The sequence below is a fragment of the Pygocentrus nattereri genome, chromosome 19 (genome assembly GCF_015220715.1).
Source record: "Pygocentrus nattereri isolate fPygNat1 chromosome 19, fPygNat1.pri, whole genome shotgun sequence".
Taxonomy (NCBI): domain Eukaryota; kingdom Metazoa; phylum Chordata; class Actinopteri; order Characiformes; family Serrasalmidae; genus Pygocentrus; species Pygocentrus nattereri.
The window spans coordinates 3,488,272-3,504,990 of record NC_051229.1 but is presented as its reverse complement, the minus strand read 5'-3'; positions in this window follow the sequence as shown (position 1 = coordinate 3,504,990).

Sequence of the window (16,719 nt, the reverse complement as noted above, 5' to 3'; positions counted from 1 at the left end):
CATGAAAGCTCGTCAAATGACTCATCAAATCCATACCTCCAGTGTTCAGTAACCTTTTCAGAAATGAATCAGCCAGAAATCCAATGTTCACTGTGAACACTCTACATCTTCACACATTTCAAATAAGCAGTAGAGCAGACTAAACCACACCAGACTGATAAGTACAGTATAGAGACTGTATATACTGTACCTACAGTGAGGTCCAGAAGTCTGAGACCAGAGATGAAAAGACTTCTAATTTAAATAAAGCACTAATCTAAAATAAAGTCAAGTCAAAGTTTATTTATATGGTGCTTTTTATGACAGAAAAATCCGGGTCCGAGACCCCGGTGAGTGACAACAGTGTTCGGAAAAACTCCCTAAGAGCAAGAGGAAGAAACCTTGAGAGGAACCCAAGACTCAAAAGGGGAACCCATCCTCCTCTGATCGACGCCGGATAGGAAACAATAAAACAATGAGCAAAGAATAAGTTTTACCATCAGTATAAAATATTAAAATACAGAAAGGGGAAAATCCATCCATCCATCCATTTTCTAAGCCACTTCTCCGTCAGGGTCACGGGGGGGGTGCTGGAGCCTATCCCAGCAGTCTTCGGGCGGAAGGCAGGATGCACCCTGGACAGGTCGCCAGTCCATCGCAGGGCAGACAGACAGACAGACGCAGACAGTCACTCACACCTAGGGGCAATGTAGCATGTCCAATTGGCCTAACTGCATGTCTTTGGACTGTGGGAGGAAACCGGAGAACCCGGAGGAAACCCACGCAGACACGGGGAGAACATGCAAACTCCACACAGAGAGGACCCCGGTCACCCGGCCGGGGAATCGAACCCAGGCCCTACTTGCTGTGAGGCGACAGCGCTACCCACCACGCCACCGTGCCGCCCAAAGGGGAAAAGCAGGTGAAGCAATGGCTCTGATTAAACAGGTCGAGTCTGTGCAGCCGCATCATCATCATCATCAGGAGGGTCAGTTCATGCAGGTGAGCGCTGGGATTCTCTGCCCAAATGCTTTTTGAAAAGGTTCTATATAGCACTGAAAAGGGTTCTTCTATTGTTACGGTGTCAATCTTGCAACCGAAGAACCCCTTTTGGTGCTATATTTCTATATAGCATTATCTAAGGCACATTCTCCATTAATCTGAAGAACCCTTTCACAATTCAAAGGACGCTTTAAATCATGCAAAAGGTTCTTTGATTGTTTATGGTTCTACATAGAACCATTTTCATTACTAAAGACCCTTTGAAGAACCATGTTTTTTAAAAGTGTGCAACACATTCTCCATCAGTCTGAAGAGCCACTTCACCGTGCAAAGAACCCTTTAAACATGCCTACACTGTTCTACATAAAAAAGAGTGTATATAGAACTTGTGGTTTTAAACAGAACTCCTGCCTTTACTAAAGAACCTTTGAAGAACCATCATTTTTAAGTGTGTATAAAACCCACCAACATGATTAAAGATTTCTTAAGTGAAGAAAATGGTTCTATCTAGAACCATGAAGACTCAAAGATCCCTAAGCATGATTAAAGGGGTCTTACATCATGAAATGGTTCTTCAGATTGAAGGAGAATGTGCTGTAGATGGTTCTATATAGAACCTTTTTACCAATGGTTCTATATAGCACCCAAAAGGGTTCTTGTAATGTTACAATGTCAAGGTTGAAGTGATAGAAGACTCTTTTGGCTGCTGAAGAGAACCATTTTCAAAAAGGTTCTATATAGAACTGTCTATAGCGCATTCATGCACATTTTCCATCAATCTGAAAAACCACATAATGATGCAAAAAAACCCTTTAATCATGCAAAGGGTTCTTTGAGTGTTCGTGGTTTTATAACATTTTCTTTTCTGGAGAACCCTTGAAGCACCATTTTTTTAAGAGTAAAGTTTAAATGGAAAACAGATGCTTAGTGTGGTCTCAGACTTTTTACCTCTGCTGTAAATAGACTGTAAGGCAATGCAAGTTTATATATATACACAATATTCATGCACAAAGACAATTCAATGTGCTTTACATAAAGAAAAGTAAAGTAACTGTTGTCCATCTGTTGCTGTACAGTTGACCAGCCCCTGTCCATTCATCACTGGTCAGTTTCTGACCACAGCACTGCTATTGTCCAGATATTATTTGGATGGTGGACTATTCTCGGCTCTGCAGTACCATACAATAGGTAATGATTTTATGTATGTCAGTGCTTTCATTCATTTTCAAAGCTGTCCTGGAGCCCAGTATTAATTGTAGTTATCATCCAACACCTGGTCAATACTTAATTTAATTAAGTCAGAAATGTAATGAATCTGCATGATGGCTGGGAACGTTGAGGAGAAATCTGGAACTGTTGTCTTCTCACCAGCTCAAAACTAAACAAGAAATTCTTGTTCATTTTTAAGGCATTAACGTTTGTTATATGGTGCTTTTTCTTAATATGCACAGAAATATATATATATATATATATATTATATACTTTATTAGTGGCTGGTGAGTAAAAGGTTGGACCCCCTTTTGCCTTCAGAACTGCCTTAATTCTTCATGACACACTTTCAACAAGGTGTTGGAAACGTTCCTCAGAGATTCTGGTTGGTTATTTGAGTTCCTGTTGCCTTTCTATCATCTGGAACCAGTCTGCCCATTCTCCTCTGACCTCTCACATCAACAAGGCATTTTCGTCCACACAACTGACCGCTCACTGGATGTTTCCTCTTTCTCGGACCGTTCTCTGTAAACCCTGGAGATGGTTGTGCATGAAAATCCCAGCAGATCAGCAGTTTCTGAAATACTCAGACCAGCCCGTCTGGCACCAACAACCACGCCACGTTCAAAGCCCCTTAAATCCCCTTTCTTCCCCGTTCTGATGCTCGGTCTGCACTTCAGCAGGTTGTCTTGACCACCTCTACACGCCTAAATGCGTTGCGTTGTGGCCGTGTGATTGACTGATCAGCTATTTGTGTTAACAAGCAATTGTACCTAATAAAGTGGCCGGTGAGTGTATCCAGCCTCCTTGCTCACTATACCAGCATTTAAGTGAGCACTGAGTTTAGTATGTATTGAAATGGACTGCACTGCGCTGTGTTTGTCTCCGTTTCCTTTGTCCAGGCATCAACATGGGATGTTGTTTCTAGCAGTACCTGAGCTCAGGACCGTCTTTCTCTCCAACCTATTTGTAAGTAGCAAAATACTTTAGACAGACAAAGCACTCTGGATGAGAGCGTCTGCTGAATGCTGGGAACGTAAAAGGAACTGATTCATATTCAGTGAAGTGTGTTGGATGACTGTTTATATAAATACAAGCTCCTTTTTTGAGTCAGTGCAGTCTAATGAACGGCTCCTTTATGATATTATCTCATTAAAGGGATATTAACCCAGAGAACAGGCACAGACGAGTCCAAAAAATATCCGCCCTTAATCAAGGAGGAAGACACAGTTCCTCTTTGGGATTGAATTACGGCTCTGGCGTTTGGCCCAGAAATCCCATTTTCCGTTTTCTACAGCCAAATAAGTAGTGAATAATGAAGGACTGTTCTTTCCTCTTTCTTTCTTTTGTTAATTTATTTCACTAGATGAGTGTGTATGTTGTACCAAACGTGGCGTATTGAAAGCTAACTTTATAAGAGAAGGAGACATGATCTTAACCTTGATACGCAGTACCGTGCGAAGGTTTTAGCCATCTAAGCACATTTTTAAATAATTTACCTCAGCAGTGAGTTTATCACAATAAAAAATAAAGTCATATTCCCTTTAATCTTGTAAACAAACAACTGGAAGACTTTTATGGCCTTTTGGGACAATTAAGATTAATGACTGATACTTTTTTAACCAGTCATTTATCAATGAACTGACTCCCTAATCTACGTTTGGTTCCCCACAGCTGAACAGATCGTATAAAGGTCTTATAAAGGTCTTATAAAGGTTAGCATTGATTGCATTGATTGCGGTTTCTAATGAAAGGTTCCACTTAAAATCCTTTTTGGTTGCAATTAAGTTGGAGGAGGATATAAGTGAATTTCGGAGTAATGCTGGGGAGCCAAAGGCAGTAGGACGTGTACGGAGACTTTGTAAGAGCTTTTCCATCCAGGAACTGTAGTTGAGGCAGGGCAGATGTTAAAGGGTTCCCCACTGACGTCTAGAATATTCTGGCTCATCCCCCAGCATTGCTTGCTGGATATCTGGTTCCCTAAAGCAGCACGGCCGATAACCCACATCCCATCCCATGTGTAAATGTTTGAATTACATTAAGACTGATCCTCACACAATAATTCAGCAAATCTTTTCCATATCAAATATAAACAAAATTAGACTGAAAATAAACATGCCATGACAATATACGGCCAAAAAGCACCTAAAATACAAATAAAGCACTTCAAATAAGTTAATAACATTCATAATTTTAACTCAGAGGAAAAATCAGTAACACTTTCTATGAATGTCACATTTGATAGCATCTATAAACTCACACTGAGCATGAAGTCGTGGGCTGGAGGTTAGGGAACTGGCCCTGTAACCGGTAGGTCGCCGGTTCGATCCCCAGGGCCGACAGTCCATGACTGAGGTGTCCTTGAGCAAGACACCTAACCCCCAACTGCTCCCCGGGCGCCGTGGATAGGGCTGCCCACCGCTCTGGGCAAGTGTGCTCACTGCCCCCTAGTGTGTGTGTTCACTAGTGTGTATGTGGTGTTTCACTTCACGGATGGGTTAAATGCGGAGGTGGAATTTCCCCGGTTGTGGGATTAATAAAGTATCACATAACTTAAGTTACTGTGAAGGCCTGGAGAGGTGAGATAGTCGAGTGCTGTCATTGGAATTTGTTCCCTCACTGGTTCTAATGTCAAACACTAGTACCTTTCACGAACCTTTCACTCTGTAACACTGCAGTGCAGTACAGTAGTGCTGATTTCTGCTGGTGCTCTATTGGATCTGCAGTGTTAAGTGAGTGCCAGGCTAACGGTGGTGCACATTAACAGTGGTGAACATTGACTTTCCCACATTGGGTAAAACACTGATGGCAGCTCTAGTTGAAACCCTGACATTTGAAGCCTGTGATGTGCTTTAGTTTTAGCGTTTGACAGTTTCTTGCGGCAGATTAAACGTATCAGGAAACCATCAGAGTGATTATAAAAGCCCATTTGTCTCCAGGTTATCAATGTCTGTCTTAAATCTCTCTCTTTGCCATTTCATTAGCTAACAGCTAGACAAGATTGTTGCTATGGTGACCAGCAGTTCTACATTAACTCCAGCGTTTAAGAGCATTTATTATTAAAATGTGTGGAACGATCAGCAGAGCTTTATTTTACTTTAAAACAGGATTATTTAATTTTTACCTACTGATTTAATTCTGCTTTGGAGCCTCAACAGGTGCAGTAAAAGAGCCGCATGTGGCTCCGGAGCCACCTGTTGCCGACCCCTTGTATAGACATATGTCCTGTTCCCGGCAGATTCTTAACACCTCCAGTTGTTTTAAATGTCTTAATTATTGCCCTGATAGTGAAAAAAGGCCATTTTCAACCGTTTAGCTATTTTCTTGTAGCCATTTCCTGACTTGCACAGCTCAAGAACCATTTGTCACACATCACTGCTGTTTCCTCTGCTCTTTCTCATAGTGATGGACGACTGATGGATGAATTCGGCCTGTGTGTCGTCTCATATTTATACCCCAGCGCTCTCGATCACAAATTTAAAACACAAAATATGAATGTGAATACATGTATGTTAGATTTCCCTCCTTAGAATTTGTAGGGGCGCCGTTAACTGTGGCACAAATGAATGTATTTCTTGATAAGATTTATTTTTCTTTCACTCATTTTACATTAACTAAAGCTAGATGTTTGTTCCTATGTTGAATGAAAGGTATGGGATGAGCAATAAAGACTGTTTTATCAGCCTGTTTTGCTCATGTTTACCAGGAGTGCCAATATACGTGGAATGAAGGCCACAAAATAAACCTTGTTGGGCAAATAACCAGAATGTAAGGGACTGTTAACCTGTAAAATAAAGCGTTAACAAAAAAAAACTTGGTGTATTGGTGTAAAACGGTTGATTTACCAATTAGAAAGTTCTTCGAGCTCTTTTACAAAACCATTTCTCAAAATAACCATCCATATTAAGGTTCTTTAGGGAAACAAAGGTAGCTCTTCTGCAGCCGCTTGGTTCTCAAGCCTATACGAATTAAAGTGTTTGCAAGAACTCTAAGCAAAGAAAGATTCAGAGTGTGTCTATATGCACTTTCTCTTCATTCTCTTCCTTCTTCATCGCTGTAGTTTGTTTGCTTTCTTTCTTTTCTGAAGACAATAATAAAACCGGTTAAAAATAAGATAAAAATACAAACTTTATCCTTCACCTAAAGTCTATTCACATTAACAATGTGAACATTATAAATAAAAAAAGCTAAAATCTTTCGACTGCAAACGGAGTATTGATTATATTGGGAACTGTGATGAATTGACGTTATAAACATTATATTGCATCATGTTATAAAATCTTCACGCTATAGGAGTTTTTGTCTTTGTTTTCCTGTTCAGGTTCTAAGTCCAGGAGGTTTTCTCACTTACTGAAGCTGCATCTTTCAAAGCTTTGCCTGACTCTGGTTAAAACTGTAGAATTAATACCTTCGAGTTTTGAAGAGGTGCATTAATAAAGCCCAAATCTCCTCATTAGTTACAGCAGAGCAGTGAAGAACATGGGCGGACAGAGTAAATTAAGGCAGAACAGCGCTCCTACAAAAGAAGACACTAACTGAGGGATTCAGGAAAAAAAAAACCCAAAATATCAGGAATTACAGCTCAGGATTTGTGAACAATAACCATCTAGTCTTCACACCAGCATAGGAACCAGGGCTATAAATATAAACACACAGAGTGTGATTACAGCACAGACACAGATGCGGTGATAATGAGCAGAACTGAAAGGTACAGATGGGTGGAAACGCCGTTGGTCTGAAACTTTCACTACGTACAGCTGTATGCAAAAGTTTGAAGACTCCTGGTCAAATAACATAAACAGTCCTCTGTACATTTTACTGGTTTACTGGTTTTGCTGTCGATTTACTTAATTTAACATAACAGGCCAAAGCAGAACTGAACTTATTTTCACCTACAAAATCAACAAACCATGCCTGTTGACCAGGGCTGCTCAAACTTTTGCATACAAGTGTGCTTGAGGGGAAGTGCACGGTACACAGAACTGCAGAAATGAAGCTACTCAGGTTACACAGTGAGAACTAGTGCGGACTTAAACCTGTCGATATAGAAAGTAAATGTTATTACTATGAAACGAACTATTTACTTGCATTGTAATTGCATTAAAAATGACAACAACACGGCTCTAGGCTTCTGAGGGTCCGCCAAAGTGTTGCCCAGAGAGAAAAGAAAAAAATTCTAAGCACTTCTGGAAGGTCAGAGGACACTGTTGCTTCAGTATGATGATGCTATTTCGCAGGGCACCAGGACTATTGAGCCACCTGTCGATAGCTGTAGTCCTCTGAGTGAGTTTTCACACTCGATGGAGCAGAGCTGGCCCTAATCCTCACTCAATCAGGCAGAAACGCTGCCGCCCGGCCACTTTAAAAGCGCAAAGTTCTATATACGCAACACTGTGCCTCAAGGTGCCTCGTCGCAAATGTCTTTACTCTCCTGATGAACCGCTGACCTTCAACTGCATAGTGTAAAACATACAGAGACGACAGGGAGAAGGAGGTTCTACTGCATGGACTTTATCCTCCTCTGCTCGTGGGTGTATTTCCATTTTTTCGTCTCAATTTACATGCAAATTATTCAGTAACTGTGTGTTTTATGATCTCCACATATCACTACATGCTCACAATTTACTGCTGAAAGACCAAAAATCTGCGCTGCTCTTTGTGTTATTTTCTAAAAGTGATGTTTCCAGAGCAGATCACTGAAGAGACGCCGTCTGTTTATAGTTTAGAGCCCAGATTTGGGGAAAAACGGGTCGACTTTCAGTAGAAAAACAGAGTTCAGCTTCTTTTATTATAAGGGTTTAAAATGACATCACCGTCTATTAGACTGGAGAGAAGAGCTACAGCCTCACACGACGCCCAGCTTCTGAATGGAGCTCATGGAATATGAACGTTATGAGGAACATGACCAAGTGTGGTTTGGAACCACCGGTGGAAGAAATGAACATACTGGAAGCGCAAACACTGAATGTAAATGTAATCCAGCATGTAACTAATTAGGTAATTAACTTTGTGAATAGGTCATTTTATTTATGATTCTGAGAATCTGTACTCATGCGGAAAAAGATCGAAGTTAACAAAAAAGGAAAAAGTCTAAAGTTAAGACTTAAAGCCGCAATGTGAAACGGCATAAAGAGGTATTCTTTCTGTAACTAGCAAAATAATTCAATATGTAGTTACTCTTTACTCATTATACTTGGGCAGTAAAGCAAAACAAAGGTAACAGAATTTCTATTGAGGAAAACTACATCCAGAAACGTCTTCTGGGTTGGACACTTGAAGGCACTTCTTGATCCAAAATGAAAGGGTTTCTATGGAACATCTGCACAAAACTGTAATATCTAAATATTTCAACGCATTTGTTTTCTCGGACAAAAACCAACATGACGTGTTTTGGCGCTACTCTCATACTTCTGAATGCTTTTCCACTGGTTTCCATTTACATTGGCATTCTTATCCAGCATGACTTACCATTTCATCATTTTTACACATATAGGTGAATGTAGTGTTGGGAATCTTGCCCGAGGACTCTTATTGGTGTAGTGTAGGGTGCTTTCTCAAACCCCAGTCTACAGCTTGGAAGCAGAGGTGTTACCCTACTATACTATACCAACCAGGTCTTCCAACCAATCAGCACTCAGCAGCAGTAACGCTAACCAATCAGCTCTCAGTAGCAGTAACGCTAACCAATCAGATCTCAGTAGCAGTAACACTAACCAATCAGCTCTCAGTAGCAGTAACGCTAACCAATCAGCTCTCAGTAGCAGTAACTCTAACCAATCAGCTCTCAGTAGCAGTAACGCTAACCAATCAGCTCTCAGTAGCAGTAACTCTAACCAATCAGCTCTCAGTAGCAGTAACTCTAACCAATCAGCTCTCAGTAGCAGTAACGCTAACCAATCAGCTCTCAGTAGCAGTCACGCTAACCAATCAGCTCTCAGTAGCAGTAACTCTAACCAATCAGCTCTCAGTAGCAGTAACTCTAACCAATCAGCTCTCAGTAGCAGTAACACTAACCAATCAGCTCTCAGCAGCAGTAACTCTAACCAATCAGCTCTCAGTAGCAGTAACGCTAACCAATCAGCTCTCAGTAGCAGTAACACTAACCAATCAGCTCTCAGTATCAGTAACGCTAACCAATCAGCTCTCAGTAGCAGTAACACTAACCAATCAGCTCTCAGTAGCAGTAACACTAACCAATCAGCTCTCAGTAGCAGTAACACTAACCAATCAGTTCTCAGTAGCAGTAACTCTAACCAATCAGCTCTCAGTAGCAGTAACGCTAACCAATCAGCTCTCAGTAGCAGTAACACTAACCAATCAGCTCTCAGTAGCAGTAACTCTAACCAGTCAGCGCTCAGTAGCAGTAACACTAACCAATCAGCTCTCAGTAGCAGTAACACTAACCAATCAGCTCTCAGTAGCAGTAACTCTAACCAATCAGCTCTCAGTAGCAGTAACACTAACCAATCAGCTCTCAGTAGCAGTAACTCTAACCAGTCAGCGCTCAGTAGCAGTAACTCTAACCAATCAGCTCTCAGTAGCAGTAACGCTAACCAATCAGCTCTCAGTAGCAGTAACTCTAACCAGTCAGCGCTCAGTAGCAGTAACTCTAACCAATCAGCTCTCAGTAGCAGTAACGCTAACCAATCAGCTCTCAGTAGCAGTAACACTAACCAATCAGCTCTCAGTAGCAGTAACTCTAACCAATCAGCTCTCAGTAGCAGTAACACTAACCAATCAGCTCTCAGTAGCAGTAACTCTAACCAGTCAGCGCTCAGTAGCAGTAACTCTAACCAATCAGCTCTCAGTAGCAGTAACGCTAACCAATCAGCTCTCAGTAGCAGTAACTCTAACCAGTCAGCGCTCAGTAGCAGTAACTCTAACCAATCAGCTCTCAGTAGCAGTAACGCTAACCAATCAGCTCTCAGTAGCAGTAACTCTAACCAATCAGCTCTCAGTAGCAGTAACTCTAACCAATCAGCTCTCAGTAGCAGTAACACTAACCAATCAGCTCTCAGTAGCAGTAACACTGACCAATCAGCTCTCAGTAGCAGTAACACTGACCAATCAGCTCTCAGTAGCAGTAACACTAACCAATCAGCTCTCAGTAGCAGTAACACTAAACCAATCAGCTCTCAGTAGCAGTAACTCTAACCAATCAGCTCTCAGTAGCAGTAACACTAACCAATCAGCTCTCAGTAGCAGTAACTCTAACCAATCAGTTCTCAGTAGCAGTAACACTAACCAATCAGCTCTCAGTAGCAGTAACACTAAACCAATCAGCTCTCAGTAGCAGTAACACTAACCAATCAGCTCTCAGTAGCAGTAACACTAACCAATCAGCTCTCAGTAGCAGTAACACTAACCAATCAGCTCTCAGTAGCAGTAACACTAAACCAATCAGCTCTCAGTATCAGTAACTCTAACCAATCAGCTCTCAGTTTTTTGTTTCAACAGTGACCAAATAGAATTGATCATAAATCCAAACAAACCTTTTAATAGACCAGTTCTAAGCATTGCTTTATAAATGTTATGAAGCCTCTATGTAGCTTGCTTTCAAATAAAGACGCATTCATACAAGTTGGCAATGCATTTTTGGCCCAGATGCAGGAGTAAAGACGATGCAGCGAGACTTTTTGCGACAGCCAGTATTCCAGGCACTTTAAAACCACTGCAGGATGCCACTAACACATGGCCATCACAGACACTTCTGCTGTCTAGGACAATCAATTATTTAATCTTCCAGTCAAAGTGATGGGAAAAGAGCTGTGCTGAATCCTGAGGCACTAATAGATGATCCTGCCGGCGACAGAAACCTTAATACAACCAGAAAACAAAATCCTGTGATGTTTGGAGAGAAAGAAAAAGCAGCTTTAATGAAAGTTTACACATATTACTTTCATCTGAGGCTCAGAGTGAAAATAGCAGCACTTTATTTGAAGCCTACTTACACAGAGGCTTCATAATTCATGCTTAAGAAATATTTAAGTGTTTATCAACAGTCTGCTTGTACTACTATAATAATCATAAAAGGTATTATTATTATTATTATTATTATTAGTGGTAGCAGTAATGGTAGAATATTAAATCAAGTAAACATATTTAAGAGTAGAATAATATGGGACTCTTATTTGGATAGTGTTTGTGTTCCTGCTGAACATGAGTGAAGTTACTGTGAGTGGTGTTAAAACAGCAGAATTATACAAGACTCTTATTTTGATCAGCGGTGGACGAAGCACACAAACCATGTACTCGAGTTAAAGTCGAGACCCCCAAGGTAAAATATTCCTCCGGTAAAAGTAGAAGTTCCTCCCTTTAGACCTCCACTTGAGTAAAAGTACTAAAGTATTTCCCTTCAAATGTACTTAAGTATAAAGTAAAAGTACTAAAAGAGTAATTCTGGCTCTGATCTGGTCCTGTTATCATTTTTATAACCAGACTGGCTTCATGAACTCATTTCAGGTGAAAGTCCTCCAGCGTCTCTCTTGGTAAACCAGTCTTTTAATAGAACGTCATTAATTAGTGACGCTGACGTCTATTAAAATGATCAGAAGCACAAAACACTGAAGGTAAACAGTTTCCATCAGGGAGAACCGAGTGGCTCTGAAATCACTTTTTACACACAAGCAAAGTTTCAGTTTCAGATTTATTTACAACTTAGTTCCAAGTTTAAGTTGAATAAAAACTGGCTTTAAACTCAGGATCACAGATGAGCTCCTTTACTATGTTGATCTGTAGGCGTCTGTTCATAAACATAAACCAGCCCAAACTCATTTACTATAAAATGAACTGGTGTTTGTAGAAATTCAGAAAAAAGCCGCGTCAGTCTCGACTGCATATGTGAACATATTTCTATATTGAGCTCTATTTACACAAAGTTAGGTTAGTTCATCATTTATGTTGAACAGACTCTCCCAAAGTTTTACGCTGCTGCGCTGACGTTGAACCGCGTGCTGCACTGGGTCGGTATGACCAACAGGTCAAAACCAGCTCTAAACAAAGTGACCGCTGGGCCCTGATTGGTGCTCTGGCTTTGCGCTTCTTTCGTTTTGACATGTTACGTTTTTATACACACAGAAACCAAAAGGAACGACAGATTTCTCAAAATGTAGGAGGAAAAAGTCGGATATTAGACTCTGAAATGTAGTGGAGTGAAAGGAAAAAGATAAGATAAGATATATAGTGGAGGGGTGATATAGTGGAGGGGTGATATAGTGGGGGGTGATATAGTGGAGGGGTGATATAGTGGGGGGGTGATATAGTGGAGGGGTGATATAGTGGGGGGGTGATATAGTGCAGGGGTGATATAGTGGAGTGGTGATATAGTGGGGGGGTGATATAGTGCATGGGTGATATAGTGGAGGGGTGATATAGTGGAGGGGTGATATAGTGGAGGGGTGATATAGTGGGGGGGTGATATAGTGGAGGGGTGATATAGTGGAGGGGTGATATAGTGGAGGGGTGATATAGTGGGGGGTGATATAGTGTAGGGGTGATATAGTGCAGGGGTGATATAGTGGAGTGGTGATATAGTGGAGGGGTGATATAGTGCAGGGGTGATATAGTGCAGGGGTGATATAGTGTAGGGGTGATATAGTGGAGGATTGATATAGTGGAGGGGTGATATAGTGTAGGGGTGATATAGTGGAGGGGGTGATATAGTGGAGGGGGTGATATAGTGTAGGGGTGATATAGTGGAGGGGGGATATAGTGGGGGGTGATATAGTGGAGGGGGTGATATAGTGGAGAGGTGATATAGTGCAGGGCTGATATAGTGGAGGGGTGATATAGTGGGGGGTGATATAGTGGAGGGGTGATATAGTGGAGGGGTGATATAGTGGGGGGGTGATATAGTGTGGAGGGGTGATTATAGTGGAGGGGTGATATAGTGTAGGGGTGATATAGTGGAGGGGGGATATAGTGGGGGGTGATATAGTGGAGGGGGTGATATAGTGGAGAGGTGATATAGTGGAGGGCTGATATAGTGGAGGGGTGATATAGTGGGGGGGTGATATAGTGGAGGGGTGATTATAGTGGAGAGGTGATATAGTGGAGGGGTGATATAGTGGAGGGGTGATATAGCGGAGGGGTGATATAGTGGGGCCACTGGTTCAGTCCAGCAGCAGAGATAAATAAGTGGACATGTGTGCCGTTGCAGTGACGTCTAACTGGAGTTTGAGAGTCTCACGGCTTCAGGGAAGAATCCGTTCCTCAGTCTGGTTGTTTTACTCTTAATGCTCTGCAGCCTCCTGCCTGAAGGGAGCGGGACAAAGAGTGTGTGTGCTGGGTGAGTGGGGTCCTTCATGATGCCAGTATAAACAAGTATAAAGAAGTCACCCAAAATGGAAATACTGAAGTAAAGTACAGATACACGAAAAAGTACTGAAGTACAGTAACGAATTACATTTACTTAGTTACTGTCCACCACTGATTTTGATAGCGTGGGCGTTCCTGCTGAACATGAGTGAAGTTACTGTGAGTGACGTGTTAAAACAGCAGAATTATACAAGACTCTTATTTTGTATCTCCTGCTGTGCCCTGAATGAATCCGCACAGGCAGGTCTAACTAAGCAGCGCGTTGCCGTCGCGTGTGCTCAGTGTGCTGCTTTCATGCCGCGTCAGGTTTGCGTTTCCAACACTCTGCTTTGCCTATCATGGTAATCAGCAGTGTGATCTGATGGGTGGCGAGACGCAGTGGGTGAAGCTGATGTACCCATCAGATGGAAATATTTAGACCCAAAAAAAACAAAAACAAAACAATACTGGGCCGGATTTCAGTATAAACTGTAAATATGTGGCCGGCGGTGTGAAGCTGCCTCTGGGAGAGATCCCTGCTCTAAGATATTTCAGTGACAATTGCAACTGTGCTGTTCTAAACTGGTTCCGGGTGGTTTACAACGGTTTATGCTGGTCTAAACTGGCCTGTGCTGGTTTATGCTGGTCTAAACTGGTCTGTGCTGGTTTATGCTGGTTTAAACTGGTCTGTGCTGGTTTATGCTGGTCTAAACTGGTCTGTGCTGGTTTATGCTGGTTTAAACTGGTCTGTGCTGGTTTATGCTGGTTTAAACTGGTCTGTGCTGGTTTATGCTGGTCTAAACTGGTCTGTGCTGGTTTATGCTGGTTTAAACTGGTCTGTGCTGGTTTATGCTGGTTTAAACTGGTCTGTGCTGGTTTATGCTGGGTTAAACTGGTCTACGCTAGTTGACACTGTCTTATGCTGGTTTATGCTGGTCTAAACTGGTCTGTGCTGATTTATGCTGGTTTAAACTGGTCTGTGCTGGTTTATGCTGGGTTAAACTGGTCTACGCTAGTTGACACTGGCTTATGCTGGTTTATGCTGGTCTAAACTGGTCTGTGCTGGTTTATGCTGGTTTAAACTGGTCTGTGCTGGTTTATGCTGGGTTAAACTGGTCTACGCTAGTTGACACTGGCTTATGCTGGTTTATGCTGGTCTAAACTGGTCTGTGCTGGTTTATGCTGGTCTAAACTGGTCTGTGCTGTTCTAAACTGGTTCAGGGTGGTTTACAACGGTTTATGCTGGTCTAAACTGGTTTACACTGGTTGACACTGGCTTATGCTGGTTTATGCTGGTTTAAACTGGTCTGTGCTGGTTTATGCTGGTTTAAACTGGTCTGTGCTGTTCTAAACTGGTTCAGGGTGGTTTACAACGGTTTATGCTGGTCTAAACTGGTTTACACTGGTTGACACTGGCTTATGCTGGTTTATGCTGGTCTAAACTGGTCTGTGCTGGTTTATGCTGGGTTAAACTGGTCTGTGCTGTTTTAACCTGGTTCCGGCTGGTTTACAATGGTTTATGCTGGTCTAAGCTGGCGTATACTGGTCAAAGCTTTTTTATGGTGGTTTACAATGGTTTATGATGGTCTAAGGTGGTTTAAACTGGTCTATGCTGGTCTAAACTGGCTTATGCTGAGTTATGCTGGTTTACAATGGTTTATGATGGTCTCTGGTTTAAACGGGTCTATGCTGGTCTAAAATGGCTTATAGTGGTCTGAGATGGTTTATGCTGTTTTGTGCTGGTCTGAACTGTATTTTGATTGTCTAAACTGGTTTATGCTGGTCTAAGCTGGTTTATACGGGTCTAGACTTGATGACTCTGACTCTGACTCTGGACTCTAGACTCTGATGCTGGTTTTTCTAGCAGGGGAGGTGCGCTGGCCTGCTTTAGCTCGTTTGGCGAACGTTAACTACCTTTACCACTAGTTCAATTTGAGTATAAACTGGTTCACAGATCGAATGACGCTCAGCTGCTCTTTTAACGTTGGAATCTAAAATATATACAAAACGTTTGTTTGAGAGCTACAGCATGTGTTCATGACTAGTATCAGCGAAGTAATGTAAAGGGGCTGTGGAAGGTAAATCAGGAGATCAGTATGATTACAGTGGGCCATATTGTGCTGCTTTGCATGAATCTGATTAAGTGTATCCTCCAAATCTTATTAGCACGACCTTGGCGTCCTCTGTTTAGAGTTTCAGGCAGGTGAAGGAGGCTGTACGTTCATCTGAGGGCGAACTGCATGCTTGTGTGGCATTCATAGAACAGTTCTGATTCTAAAATCTGACTGGCTGATATTTGTTGTAAATATATTTGTAATATATTTAATATGTACATATATATTTAGCTCTGAACCAGCACTCAGTGGCCACTTTATCAGAAACATCTATATAGTCCTTCAACTAACCTACCTTGGGCTACCACTCAGTGGCCACTTTATTAGAAACACCTACCTTGTGCTTTCAATCACTGGCCACTTTATAAGAAACACCTACCTTGTGTTTTTACTTGCTGGCCACTTTATTAGAAACACCTACCTTGTGCTTCCACTCACTGGCCACTTTATAAGAAACACCTACCTTGTGTTTTTACTTGCTGGCCACTTTATTAGAAACACCTACCTTGTGATTCCACTCACTGGCCACTTTATTAGAAACACCTACCTTGTGCTTCCACTCAATGGCCACTTTATTAGAAACACCTACCTTGTGCTTCCACTCACTGGCCACTTTATAAGAAACACCTACCTTGTGTTTTTACTTGCTGGCCACTTTATTAGAAACACCTACCTTGTGATTCCACTCACTGGCCACTTTATTAGAAACACCTACCTTGTGCTTCCACTCAATGGCCACTTTATTAGAAACACCTACCTTGTGTTTTTACTTGCTGGCCATTTTATCAGAAACACACAACTTGTGCTTTTACTCACTGGCCACTTTATTAGAAACAGCTACTGTGTGCGTCCACTCCCTGGCTACTTTATTGAAAACACCTACCTTGTGCTTCCACTAACTGGCCACTTTATTAGAAACACCCACCTTGTATTCCCACTCATTGGCCACTTTAATAAAAACACCTACCTTGTACTTCCAGTCCCTGGCCACTTTATTAGAAACCCCTGTGTGGTCAGAAACTGACCACTGATAAAAGTCTAGAGGAAGAGTAACACAAACTTCGCACCAGCAAAGTGGAGCTTACAGAAGGGAGGGGTTTCTGATAAAGTGGCCGCTTTA